Genomic DNA, 13,750 nt, shown 5'->3' on the forward strand with positions numbered 1-13,750 from the left:
TACGGCCTACCAGAACATCACTTACAAAGGCCTGTGAAAAGCAGTTTCCTTGCAGGCCTGATCAGGCTGAAGTAGAACTTCTGCTCTGGGTGTGCTACATTGCCCTAGAGCTGAAAGGCACAACGTGCAGGCTTCTTTCCAAAGGGCGAGTTGGGCCCAAAAGCATCTTGCTTCCAGCTCTTTGGGAAGCTAAGAAACAACTCGCTCTGCACAGTGCTCTTACAGCCTACCGGGAGCATCACTTACAAAGGCCTGTGAAACGCAGTTTCTTTGCAGGCCTGATCTGGCTGAAGTAGAACTTCTGCTCAGCGTGTGCTACATTGCCCTAGAGCTGAAAGGCACAACGTGCAGGCTTCTTTCCAAAGGGCGAGTTCTGCCCCAAATCATCTTGCTTCCAGCTCTTTGGGAAGCTAAGAAACAACTCGCTCTGCACAGTGCTCTTACAGCCTACCGGGAACATCTCTTACAAAGGACTGTGAAACGCAGTTTCTGTGCAGGCCTGATCTGGCTGAAGCAGAACTTCTGCTCTGCGTGTGCTACATTGACCTAGAGCTGAAAGGCACAACGTGCAGGCTTCTTTCCAAAGGGCGAGTTGGGCCCCAAAGCATCTTGCTTCCAGCTCTTTGGGAAGCTAAGAAACCACTCGCTCTGCACAGTGCTCTTACAGCCTACAAGAACATCACTTACAAAGGCCTGTGAAAAGCAGTTTCCTTGCAGGCCTGATCTGGCTGAAGTAGAACTTCGGCTCTGGGTGTGCTACATTGCCCTAGAGCGGAAAGGCACAACGTGCAGGCTTCTTTCCAAAGGGCGAGTTGGTCCCCAATGCAACTTGCTTACAGCTCTTTGGGAAGCTAAGAAACAAATCGCTCTGCACAGTGCTCTTACAGCCTACCGGGAACATCTCTTACACCGGCCTGTGAAACGCAGTTTCTTTGCAGGCCTGATCTGGCTGAAGTAGAACTTCTGCTCTGCGTGTGCTACATTGCCCTAGAGCGGAAAGGCACAACGTGCAGGCTTCTTTCCAAAGGGCGAGTTGGGCCCCAAAGCATCTTGCTTCCAGCTTTTTTGGAAGCTAAGAAACAACTCGCTCTGCGCAGTGCTCTTACAGCCTCCTGGGAACATCTCTTACAAAGGCCTGTGAAACGCAGTTTCTTTGCAGGCCTGATCTGGCTGAAGAAGAACTTCTGCTCTGCGTGTGCTACATTGACCTAGGGGTGAAAGGCACAACGTGCAGGCTTCTTTCCAAAGGGCGAGTTGGGCCCCAAAGCATCTTGCTTCCAGCTCTTTGGGATTCTAAGAAACAACTCGCTCTGCACAGTGCTCTTACAGCCTACCGGGAACATCTCTTACAAAGGCCTGTGAAACGCAGATTCTTTGAAGGCCTGATCTGGCTGAAGTAGAACTTCTGCCCTGCGTGTGCTACATTGACATAGAGCTGAAAGGCACAACGTGCAGGCTTCTTTGCAAAGGGCGAGTTGGGCCCCAAAGCATCTTGCTTCCAGTTCTTTGGGAAGCTACGAAACAACTCGCTCTGCACAGGGCTCTTACAGCCTACCGGGAACATCTCTTACAAATGCCTGTGAAACGCAGTTTCTTTGCAGGCCTGATCTGGCTGAAGAAGAACTTCTGCTCTGGGTGTGCTACACGGCCCTAGAGCTGAAGGGCACAACCTGCAGGCTTCTTTCCAAAGGGAGAGTTGGGCCCCAAAGCATCTTGCTTCCAGCTGTTTGGGAAGCTAAGAAACAACTCGCTCTGCACAGTGCTCTTACAGCCTACCGGGAACATCTCTTCCAAAGGCCTGCGAAACGCAGTTTCTTTGCAGGCCTGATCTGGCTGAAGTAGAACTTCTGCTCTGCGTGTGCTACATTGCCCTAGAGCTGAAAGGCACAACGTGCAGGCTTCTTTCCAAAGGGCGAGTTGGGCCCAAAAGCATCTTGCTTCCAGCTCTTTGGGAAGCTAAGAAACAACTCGCTCTGCACAGTGCTCTTACAGCCTACCGGGAGCATCACTTACAAAGGCCTGTGAAACGCAGTTTCTTTGCAGGCCTGATCTGGCTGAAGTAGAACTTCTGCTCTGCGTGTGCTACATTGCCCTAGAGCGGAAAAGCACAACGTGCAGGCTTCTTTCCAAAGGGCGAGTTCGGCCCCAAAGCATCTTGCTTCCAGCTCTTTGGGAAGCTAAGAAACAACACGCTCTGCACAGTGCTCTTACAGCCTACCAGAACATCACTTACAAAGGCCTGTGAAAAGCAATCTCCTTGCAGGCCTGATCTGGCTGAAGTAGAACTTCTGCTCTGGGTGTGCTACATTGCCCTAGAGCTGAAAGGCACAACGTGCAGGCTTCTTTCCAAAGGGCGAGTTGGGCCCCAAAGCATCTTGCTTCCAGCTCTTTGGGAAGCTAAGAAACAACTCGCTCTGCACAGTGCTCTTACAGCCTACAAGAACATCACTTACAAAGACCTGTGAAACGCAGTTTCCTTGCAGGCCTGATCTGGCTGAAGTAGAACTTCGGCTCTGGGTGTGCTACATTGCCCTAGAGCGGAAAGGCACAACGTGCAGGCTTCTTTCCAAAGGGCGAGTTGGTCCCCAATGCAACTTGCTTACAGCTCTTTGGGAAGCTAAGAAACAACTCGCTCTGCACAGTGCTCTTACAGCCTACCGGGAACATCTCTTACAACGGCCTGTGAAACGCAGTTTCTTTGCAGGCCTGATCTGGCTGAAGTAGAACTTCTGCTCTGCGTGTGCTACATTGCGCTAGAGCGGAAAGGCACAACGTGCAGGCTTCTTTCCAAAGGGCGAGTTGGTCCCCAATGCAACTTGCTTACAGCTCTTTGGGAAGCTAAGAAACAACTCGCTCTGCACAGTGCTCTTACAGCCTACCGGGAACATCTCTTACAACGGCCTGTGAAACGCAGTTTCTTTGCAGGCCTGATCTGGCTGAAGGAGAACTTCTGCTCTGCGTGTGCTACATTGACCTAGGGGTGAAAGGCACAACGTGCAGGCTTCTTTCCAAAGGGCGAGTTGGGCCCCAAAGCATCTTGCTTCCAGCTCTTTGGAATTCTAAGAAACAAATCGCTCTGCACAGTGCTCTTACAGCCTACAGGGAACATCTTTTACAAAGGCCTGTGAAACGCAGTTTCTTTGCAGGCCTGATCTGGCTGAAGTAGAACTTCTGCTCTGGGTGTGCTACACCGCCCTAGAGCTGAAAGGCACAATGTGCAGGCTTCTTTCAAAAGGGCGAGTTTGGCCAAAAAGCATCTTGCTTCCAGCTCTTTGGGAAGCTAAGAAACAACTCGCTCTGCACAGTGCTCTTACAGCCTACGGGAACATCTCTTAAAAAGGCCTGTGAAACGCAGATTCTTTGAAGGCCTGATCTGGCTGAAGTAGAACTTCTGCTGTGCGTGTGCTACATTGACCTAGAGATGAAAGGCACAACGTGCAGGCTTGTTTCCAAAGGGCGAGTTGGGCCCCAAAGCATCTTGCTTCCAGTTCTTTGGGAAGCTACGAAACAACTCGCTCTGCACAGTGCTCTTATAGCCTACCGGGAACATCTCTTACAAATGCCTGTGAAACGCAGTTTCTTTGCAGGCCTGATCTGGCTGAAGTAGAACTTCTGCTCTGGGTGTGCTACACTGCCCTAGAGCTGAAAGGCACAACGTGCAGGGTTCTTTCCAAAGGGCGAGTTGGGCCCCAAAGCATCTTGATACCAGCTCTTTGGGAAGCTAAGAAACAACTCGCTCTGCACACTGCTCTTACAGCCTACCAGAACATCACTTACAAAGGCCTGTGAAAAGCAGTTTCCTTGCAGGCCTGATCTGGCTGAAGTAGAACTTCTGCTCTGGGTGTGCTACATTGCCCTAGAGCTGAAAGGCACAATGTGCAGGCTTCTTTCCAAAGGGCGAGTTGGGCCCCAAAGCATCTTGCTTCCAGCTCTTTGGGAAGCTAAGAAACAACTCGCTCTGCACAGTGCTCTTACAGCCTACTGGGAACATCTCTTACAAAGGCCTGTGAAACGCAGTTTCTTTGCAGGCCTGATCTGGCTGAAGTAGAACTTCTGCTCTGCGTGTTCTACATTGCCCTTCAGCGGAAAGGCACAACGTGCAGGCTTCTTTCCAAAGGGCGAGTTGGGCCCCAAAGCATCTTGCTTCCAGCTCTTTGGGAAGCTAAGAGACAACTCGCTCTGCACAGTGCTCTTACAGCCTACCGGGAACATCTCTTACAAAGGCCTGTGAAACGCAGTTTCTTTGCAGGCCTGATTTGGCTGAACTAGAACTTCTGCTCTGGGTGTGCTACACTGCCCTAGAGCAAAAAGTCACAACGCGCAGGCTTCTTTCCAAGGGGCGAGTTGGGCCCCAACGCATCATGCTACCAGCTCTTTGGGAAGCTAAGAAACAACTCGCTCTGCACAGTGCTCTTACGGCCTACCAGAACATCACTTACAAAGGCCTGTGAAAAGCAGTTTCCTTGCAGGCCTGATCAGGCTGAAGTAGAACTTCTGCTCTGGGTGTGCTACCTTGCCCTAGAGCTGAAAGGCACAACGTGCAGGCTTCTTTCCAAAGGGCGAGTTGGGCCCAAAAGCATCTTGATTCCAGCTCTTTGGGAAGCTAAGAAACAACTCGCTCTGCACAGTGCTCTTACAGCCTACCGGGAGCATCACTTACAAAGGCCTGTGAAACGCAGTTTCTTTGCAGGCCTGATCTGGCTGAAGTAGAACTTCTGCTCTGGGTGTGCTACACGGCCCTAGAGATGAAAGGCACAACGTGCAGGCTTCTTTCCAAAGGACGAGTTGGGCCCCAATGCATCTTGCTTCCAGCTCTTTGGGAAGCTAAGAAACAACTCGCTCTGCACAGTGCTCTTACAGCCTACCGGGAACATCTCTTACAAAGGCCTGTGAAACGCAGTTTCTTTGCAGGCCTGATCTGGCTGAAGTAGAACTTCTGCTCTGCGTGTGCTACATTGCCCTAGAGCGGAAAGGCACAACGTGCAGGCTTCTTTCCAAAGGGCGAGTTGGGCCCCAAAGCATCTTGCTTCCAGCTTTTTTGAAGCTAAGAAACAACTCGCTCTGCACAGTGGTCTTACAGCCTACCGGGAACATCTCTTACAAAGGCCTGTGAAACGCAGTTTCTTTGCAGGCCTGATCTGGCTGAAGTAGAACTTCTGCTCTGCGTGTGCTACATTGCCCTAGAGCGGAGAGGCACAACGTGCAGGCTTCTTTCCAAAGGGCGAGTTCGGCCCCAAAGCATCTTGCTTCCAGCTCTTTGGGAAGCTAAGAAACAACACGCTCTGCACAGTGCTCTTACAGCCTACCAGAACATCACTTACAAAGGCCTGTGAAAAGCAATCTCCTTGCAGGCCTGATCTGGCTGAAGTAGAACTTCTGCTCTGGGTGTGCTACATTGCCCTAGAGCTGAAAGGCACAACGTGCAGGCTTCTTTCCAAAGGGCGAGTTGGGCCCCAAAGCATCTTGCTTCCAGCTCTTTGGGAAGCTAAGAAACAACTCGCTCTGCACAGTGCTCTTACAGCCTACAAGAACATCACTTACAAAGACCTGTGAAACGCAGTTTCCTTGCAGGCCTGATCTGGCTGAAGTAGAACTTCGGCTCTGGGTGTGCTACATTGCCCTAGAGCGGAAAGGCACAACGTGCAGGCTTCTTTCCAAAGGGCGAGTTGGTCCCCAATGCAACTTGCTTACAGCTCTTTGGGAAGCTAAGAAACAACTCGCTCTGCACAGTGCTCTTACAGCCTACCGGGAACATCTCTTACAACGGCCTGTGAAACGCAGTTTCTTTGCAGGCCTGATCTGGCTGAAGTAGAACTTCTGCTCTGCGTGTGCTACATTGCGCTAGAGCGGAAAGGCACAACGTGCAGGCTTCTTTCCAAAGGGCGAGTTGGTCCCCAATGCAACTTGCTTACAGCTCTTTGGGAAGCTAAGAAACAACTCGCTCTGCACAGTGCTCTTACAGCCTACCGGGAACATCTCTTACAACGGCCTGTGAAACGCAGTTTCTTTGCAGGCCTGATCTGGCTGAAGGAGAACTTCTGCTCTGCGTGTGCTACATTGACCTAGGGGTGAAAGGCACAACGTGCAGGCTTCTTTCCAAAGGGCGAGTTGGGCCCCAAAGCATCTTGCTTCCAGCTCTTTGGAATTCTAAGAAACAAATCGCTCTGCACAGTGCTCTTACAGCCTACAGGGAACATCTTTTACAAAGGCCTGTGAAACGCAGTTTCTTTGCAGGCCTGATCTGGCTGAAGTAGAACTTCTGCTCTGGGTGTGCTACACCGCCCTAGAGCTGAAAGGCACAATGTGCAGGCTTCTTTCAAAAGGGCGAGTTTGGCCAAAAAGCATCTTGCTTCCAGCTCTTTGGGAAGCTAAGAAACAACTCGCTCTGCACAGTGCTCTTACAGCCTACGGGAACATCTCTTAAAAAGGCCTGTGAAACGCAGATTCTTTGAAGGCCTGATCTGGCTGAAGTAGAACTTCTGCTGTGCGTGTGCTACATTGACCTAGAGATGAAAGGCACAACGTGCAGGCTTGTTTCCAAAGGGCGAGTTGGGCCCCAAAGCATCTTGCTTCCAGTTCTTTGGGAAGCTACGAAACAACTCGCTCTGCACAGTGCTCTTATAGCCTACCGGGAACATCTCTTACAAATGCCTGTGAAACGCAGTTTCTTTGCAGGCCTGATCTGGCTGAAGTAGAACTTCTGCTCTGGGTGTGCTACACTGCCCTAGAGCTGAAAGGCACAACGTGCAGGGTTCTTTCCAAAGGGCGAGTTGGGCCCCAAAGCATCTTGATACCAGCTCTTTGGGAAGCTAAGAAACAACTCGCTCTGCACACTGCTCTTACAGCCTACCAGAACATCACTTACAAAGGCCTGTGAAAAGCAGTTTCCTTGCAGGCCTGATCTGGCTGAAGTAGAACTTCTGCTCTGGGTGTGCTACATTGCCCTAGAGCTGAAAGGCACAATGTGCAGGCTTCTTTCCAAAGGGCGAGTTGGGCCCCAAAGCATCTTGCTTCCAGCTCTTTGGGAAGCTAAGAAACAACTCGCTCTGCACAGTGCTCTTACAGCCTACTGGGAACATCTCTTACAAAGGCCTGTGAAACGCAGTTTCTTTGCAGGCCTGATCTGGCTGAAGTAGAACTTCTGCTCTGCGTGTTCTACATTGCCCTTCAGCGGAAAGGCACAACGTGCAGGCTTCTTTCCAAAGGGCGAGTTGGGCCCCAAAGCATCTTGCTTCCAGCTCTTTGGGAAGCTAAGAGACAACTCGCTCTGCACAGTGCTCTTACAGCCTACCGGGAACATCTCTTACAAAGGCCTGTGAAACGCAGTTTCTTTGCAGGCCTGATTTGGCTGAACTAGAACTTCTGCTCTGGGTGTGCTACACTGCCCTAGAGCAAAAAGTCACAACGCGCAGGCTTCTTTCCAAGGGGCGAGTTGGGCCCCAACGCATCATGCTACCAGCTCTTTGGGAAGCTAAGAAACAACTCGCTCTGCACAGTGCTCTTACGGCCTACCAGAACATCACTTACAAAGGCCTGTGAAAAGCAGTTTCCTTGCAGGCCTGATCAGGCTGAAGTAGAACTTCTGCTCTGGGTGTGCTACCTTGCCCTAGAGCTGAAAGGCACAACGTGCAGGCTTCTTTCCAAAGGGCGAGTTGGGCCCAAAAGCATCTTGATTCCAGCTCTTTGGGAAGCTAAGAAACAACTCGCTCTGCACAGTGCTCTTACAGCCTACCGGGAGCATCACTTACAAAGGCCTGTGAAACGCAGTTTCTTTGCAGGCCTGATCTGGCTGAAGTAGAACTTCTGCTCTGGGTGTGCTACACGGCCCTAGAGATGAAAGGCACAACGTGCAGGCTTCTTTCCAAAGGACGAGTTGGGCCCCAATGCATCTTGCTTCCAGCTCTTTGGGAAGCTAAGAAACAACTCGCTCTGCACAGTGCTCTTACAGCCTACCGGGAACATCTCTTACAAAGGCCTGTGAAACGCAGTTTCTTTGCAGGCCTGATCTGGCTGAAGTAGAACTTCTGCTCTGCGTGTGCTACATTGCCCTAGAGCGGAAAGGCACAACGTGCAGGCTTCTTTCCAAAGGGCGAGTTGGGCCCCAAAGCATCTTGCTTCCAGCTTTTTTGAAGCTAAGAAACAACTCGCTCTGCACAGTGGTCTTACAGCCTACCGGGAACATCTCTTACAAAGGCCTGTGAAACGCAGTTTCTTTGCAGGCCTGATCTGGCTGAAGTAGAACTTCTGCTCTGCGTGTGCTACATTGCCCTAGAGCGGAGAGGCACAACGTGCAGGCTTCTTTCCAAAGGGCGAGTTCGGCCCCAAAGCATCTTGCTTCCAGCTCTTTGGGAAGCTAAGAAACAACTCGCTCTGCACAGTGCTCTTACAGCCTACTGGGAACATCTCTTACAAAGGCCTGTGAAACGCAGTTTCTTTGCAGGCCTGATCTGGCTGAAGTAGAACTTCTGCTCTGCGTGTTCTACATTGCCCTTGAGCGGAAAGGCACAACGTGCAGGCTTCTTTCCAAAGGGCGAGTTGGGCCCCAAAGCATCTTGCTTCCAGCTCTTTGGGAAGCTAAGAGACAACTCGCTCTGCACAGTGCTCTTACAGCCTACCGGGAACATCTCTTACAAAGGCCTGTGAAACGCAGTTTCATTGCAGGCCTGATCTGGCTGAACTAGAACTTCTGCTCTGGGTGTGCTACACTGCCCTAGAGCAAAAAGGCACAACGCGCAGGCTTCTTTCCAAAGGGCGAGTTGGGCCCCAACGCATCATGCTACCAGCTCTTTGGGAAGCTATGAAACAACTCGCTCTGCACAGTGCTCTTACAGCCTACAAGAACATCACTTACAAAGGCCTGTGAAAAGCAGTTTCCTTGCAGGCCTGATCTGGCTGAAGTAGAACTTCGGCTCTGGGTGTGCTACATTGCCCTAGAGCGGAAAGGCACAACGTGCAGGCTTCTTTCCAAAGGGCGAGTTGGTCCCCAATGCAACTTGCTTACAGCTCTTTGGGAAGCTAAGAAACAAATCGCTCTGCACAGTGCTCTTACAGCCTACCGGGAACATCTCTTACACCGGCCTGTGAAACGCAGTTTCTTTGCAGGCCTGATCTGGCTGAAGTAGAACTTCTGCTCTGCGTGTGCTACATTGCCCTAGAGCGGAAAGGCACAACGTGCAGGCTTCTTTTCAAAGGGTGAGTTGGGCCCCAAAGCATCTTGCTTCCAGCTTTTTTGGAAGCTAAGAAACAACTCGCTCTGCGCAGTGCTCTTACAGCCTCCTGGGAACATCTCTTACAAAGGCCTGTGAAACGCAGTTTCTTTGCAGGCCTGATCTGGCTGAAGAAGAACTTCTGCTCTGCGTGTGCTACATTGACCTAGGGGTGAAAGGCACAACGTGCAGGCTTCTTTCCAAAGGGCGAGTTTGGCCCCAAAGCATCTTGCTTCCAGCTCTTTGGGATTCTAAGAAACAACTCGCTCTGCACAGTGCTCTTACAGCCTACCGGGAACATCTCTTACAAAGGCCTGTGAAAAGCAGATTCTTTGAAGGCCTGATCTGGCTGAAGTAGAACTTCTGCCCTGCGTGTGCTACATTGACATAGAGCTGAAAGGCACAACGTGCAGGCTTCTTTGCAAAGGGCGAGTTGGGCCCCAAAGCATCTTGCTTCCAGTTCTTTGGGAAGCTACGAAACAACTCGCTCTGCACAGGGCTCTTACAGCCTACCGGGAACATCTCTTACAAATGCCTGTGAAACGCAGTTTCTTTGCAGGCCTGATCTGGCTGAAGAAGAACTTCTGCTCTGGGTGTGCTACACGGCCCTAGAGCTGAAGGGCACAACCTGCAGGCTTCTTTCCAAAGGGAGAGTTGGGCCCCAAAGCATCTTGCTTCCAGCTCTTTGGGAAGCTAAGAAACAACTCGCTCTGCACAGTGCTCTTACAGCCTACCGGGAACATCTCTTCCAAAGGCCTGCGAAACGCAGTTTCTTTGCAGGCCTGATCTGGCTGAAGTAGAACTTCTGCTCTGCGTGTGCTACCTTGACCTAGAGCTGAAAGGCACAACGTGCAGTCTTTTTTCCAAAGGGCTAGTTGGGCCCCAAAGCATCTTGCTTCCAGCTCTTTGGGAAGCTAAGAAACAACTCGCTCTGCACAGTGCTCTTACAGCCTACGGGAACGTCTCTTAAAAAGGCCTGTGAAACGCAGATTCTTTGCAGGCCTGATCTGGCTGAAGTAGAACTTCTGCTGTGCGTGTGCTACATTGACCTAGAGCTGAAAGGTACAACGTGCAGGCTTGTTTCCAAAGGGCGAGTTGGGCCCCAAAGCATCTTGCTTCCAGTTCTTTGCGAAGCTACGAAACAACTCGCTCTGCACAGTGCTCTTACAGCCTACCGGGAACATCTCTTACAAATGCCTGTGAAACGCAGTTTCTTTGCAGGCCTGATCTGGGTGAAGTAGAACTTCTGCTCTGGGTGTGCTACACCGCCCTAGAGCTGAAAGGCACAACGTGCAGGCTCCTTTCTAAAGGGCGAGTTTGGCCAAAAAGCATCTTGCTTCCAGCTCTTTGGGACTCTACGAAACAGCTCGCTCTGCACAGTGCTCTTACAGCCTACGGGGAACATCTCTTACAAAGGCCTGTGAAACGCAGTTTCTTTGCAGGCCTGATCTGGCTGAAGTAGAACTTCTGCTCTGGGTGTGCTACATTGCCCTAGAGCGGAAAGGCACAACGTGCAGGCTTCTTTCCAAAGGGCGAGTTGGGCCCCAAAGCATCTTGCTTCCAGTTCTTTGGGAAGCTACGAAACAACTCGCTCTGCACAGTGCTTTTACAGCCTACCAGGAACATCTCTTACAAAGGCCTGTGAAACACAGTTTGTTTGCAGGCCTGGTCTGGCTGAAGTAGAACTTCTGCTCTGGGTGTGCCACATTGCCCTAGAGCTGAAAGGCACAACGTGCAGTCTTCTTTCCAAAGGGCGAGTTGGGCCCCAAAGCATCTTGCTTCCAGCTCTTTCGGAAGCTAAGAAACAACTCGCTCTGCACAGTGCTCTTACGGCCTACCAGAACATCACTTACAAAGGCCTGTGAAAAGCAGTTTCCTTGCAGGCCTGATCAGGCTGAAGTAGAACTTCTGCTCTGGGTGTGCTACATTGCCCTAGAGCTGAAAGGCACAACGTGCAGGCTTCTTTCCAAAGGGCGAGTTGGGCCCAAAAGCATCTTGCTTCCAGCTCTTTGGGAAGCTTAGAAACAACTCGCTCTGCACAGTGCTCTTACAGCCTACCGGGAGCATCACTTACAAAGGCCTGTGAAACGCAGTTTCTTTGCAGGCCTGATCTGGCTGAAGTAGAACTTCTGCTCTGCGTGTGCTACATTGCCCTAGAGCGGAAAAGCACAACGTGCAGGCTTCTTTCCAAAGGGCGAGTTCGGCCCCAAAGCATCTTGCTTCCAGCTCTTTGGGAAGCTAAGAAACAACACGCTCTGCACAGTGCTCTTACAGCCTACCAGAACATCACTTACAAAGGCCTGTGAAAAGCAGTCTCCTTGCAGGCCTGATCTGGCTGAAGTAGAACTTCTGCTCTGGGTGTGCTACATTGCCCTAGAGCTGAAAGGCACAACGTGCAGGCTTCTTTCCAAAGGGCGAGTTGGGCCCCAAAGCATCTTGCTTCCAGCTCTTTGGGAAGCTAAGAAACAACTCGCTCTGCACAGTGCTCTTACAGCCTACAAGAACATCACTTACAAAGACCTGTGAAACGCAGTTTCCTTGCAGGCCTGATCTGGCTGAAGTAGAACTTCGGCTCTGGGTGTGCTACATTGCCCTAGAGCGGAAAGGCACAACGTGCAGGCTTCTTTCCAAAGGGCGAGTTGGTCCCCAATGCAACTTGCTTACAGCTCTTTGGGAAGCTAAGAAACAACTCGCTCTGCACAGTGCTCTTACAGCCTACCGGGAACATCTCTTACAACGGCCTGTGAAACGCAGTTTCTTTGCAGGCCTGATCTGGCTGAAGTAGAACTTCTGCTCTGCGTGTGCTACATTGCGCTAGAGCGGAAAGGCACAACGTGCAGGCTTCTTTCCAAAGGGCGAGTTGGGCCCCAAAGCATCTTGCTTCCAGCTTTTTTGGAAGCTAAGAAACAACTCGCTCTGCGCAGTGCTCTTACAGCCTCCCGGGAACATCTCTTACAAAGGCCTGTGAAACGCAGTTTCTTTGCAGGCCTGATCTGGCTGAAGGAGAACTTCTGCTCTGCGTGTGCTACATTGACCTAGGGGTGAAAGGCACAACGTGCAGGCTTCTTTCCAAAGGGCGAGTTGGGCCCCAAAGCATCTTGCTTCCAGCTCTTTGGAATTCTAAGAAACAAATCGCTCTGCACAGTGCTCTTACAGCCTACAGGGAACATCTTTTACAAAGGCCTGTGAAACGCAGTTTCTTTGCAGGCCTGATCTGGCTGAAGTAGAACTTCTGCTCTGGGTGTGCTACACCGCCCTAGAGCTGAAAGGCACAATGTGCAGGCTTCTTTCAAAAGGGCGAGTTTGGCCAAAAAGCATCTTGCTTCCAGCTCTTTGGGAAGCTAAGAAACAACTCGCTCTGCACAGTGCTCTTACAGCCTACGGGAACATCTCTTAAAAAGGCCTGTGAAACGCAGATTCTTTGAAGGCCTGATCTGGCTGAAGTAGAACTTCTGCTGTGCGTGTGCTACATTGACCTAGAGATGAAAGGCACAACGTGCAGGCTTGTTTCCAAAGGGCGAGTTGGGCCCCAAAGCATCTTGCTTCCAGTTCTTTGGGAAGCTACGAAACAACTCGCTCTGCACAGTGCTCTTATAGCCTACCGGGAACATCTCTTACAAATGCCTGTGAAACGCAGTTTCTTTGCAGGCCTGATCTGGCTGAAGTAGAACTTCTGCTCTGGGTGTGCTACACTGCCCTAGAGCTGAAAGGCACAACGTGCAGGGTTCTTTCCAAAGGGCGAGTTGGGCCCCAAAGCATCTTGATACCAGCTCTTTGGGAAGCTAAGAAACAACTCGCTCTGCACACTGCTCTTACAGCCTACCAGAACATCACTTACAAAGGCCTGTGAAAAGCAGTTTCCTTGCAGGCCTGATCTGGCTGAAGTAGAACTTCTGCTCTGGGTGTGCTACATTGCCCTAGAGCTGAAAGGCACAATGTGCAGGCTTCTTTCCAAAGGGCGAGTTGGGCCCCAAAGCATCTTGCTTCCAGCTCTTTGGGAAGCTAAGAAACAACTCGCTCTGCACAGTGCTCTTACAGCCTACTGGGAACATCTCTTACAAAGGCCTGTGAAACGCAGTTTCTTTGCAGGCCTGATCTGGCTGAAGTAGAACTTCTGCTCTGCGTGTTCTACATTGCCCTTCAGCGGAAAGGCACAACGTGCAGGCTTCTTTCCAAAGGGCGAGTTGGGCCCCAAAGCATCTTGCTTCCAGCTCTTTGGGAAGCTAAGAGACAACTCGCTCTGCACAGTGCTCTTACAGCCTACCGGGAACATCTCTTACAAAGGCCTGTGAAACGCAGTTTCTTTGCAGGCCTGATCTGGCTGAACTAGAACTTCTGCTCTGGGTGTGCTACACTGCCCTAGAGCAAAAAGTCACAACGCGCAGGCTTCTTTCCAAGGGGCGAGTTGGGCCCCAACGCATCATGCTACCAGCTCTTTGGGAAGCTAAGAAACAACTCGCTCTGCACAGTGCTCTTACGGCCTACCAGAACATCACTTACAAAGGCCTGTGAAAAGCAGTTTCCTTGCAGGCCTGATCAGGCTG

This window comes from Equus caballus, chromosome 5 (assembly GCF_041296265.1).
Source record: "Equus caballus isolate H_3958 breed thoroughbred chromosome 5, TB-T2T, whole genome shotgun sequence".
NCBI classification, from domain to species: Eukaryota; Metazoa; Chordata; class Mammalia; order Perissodactyla; family Equidae; genus Equus; species Equus caballus.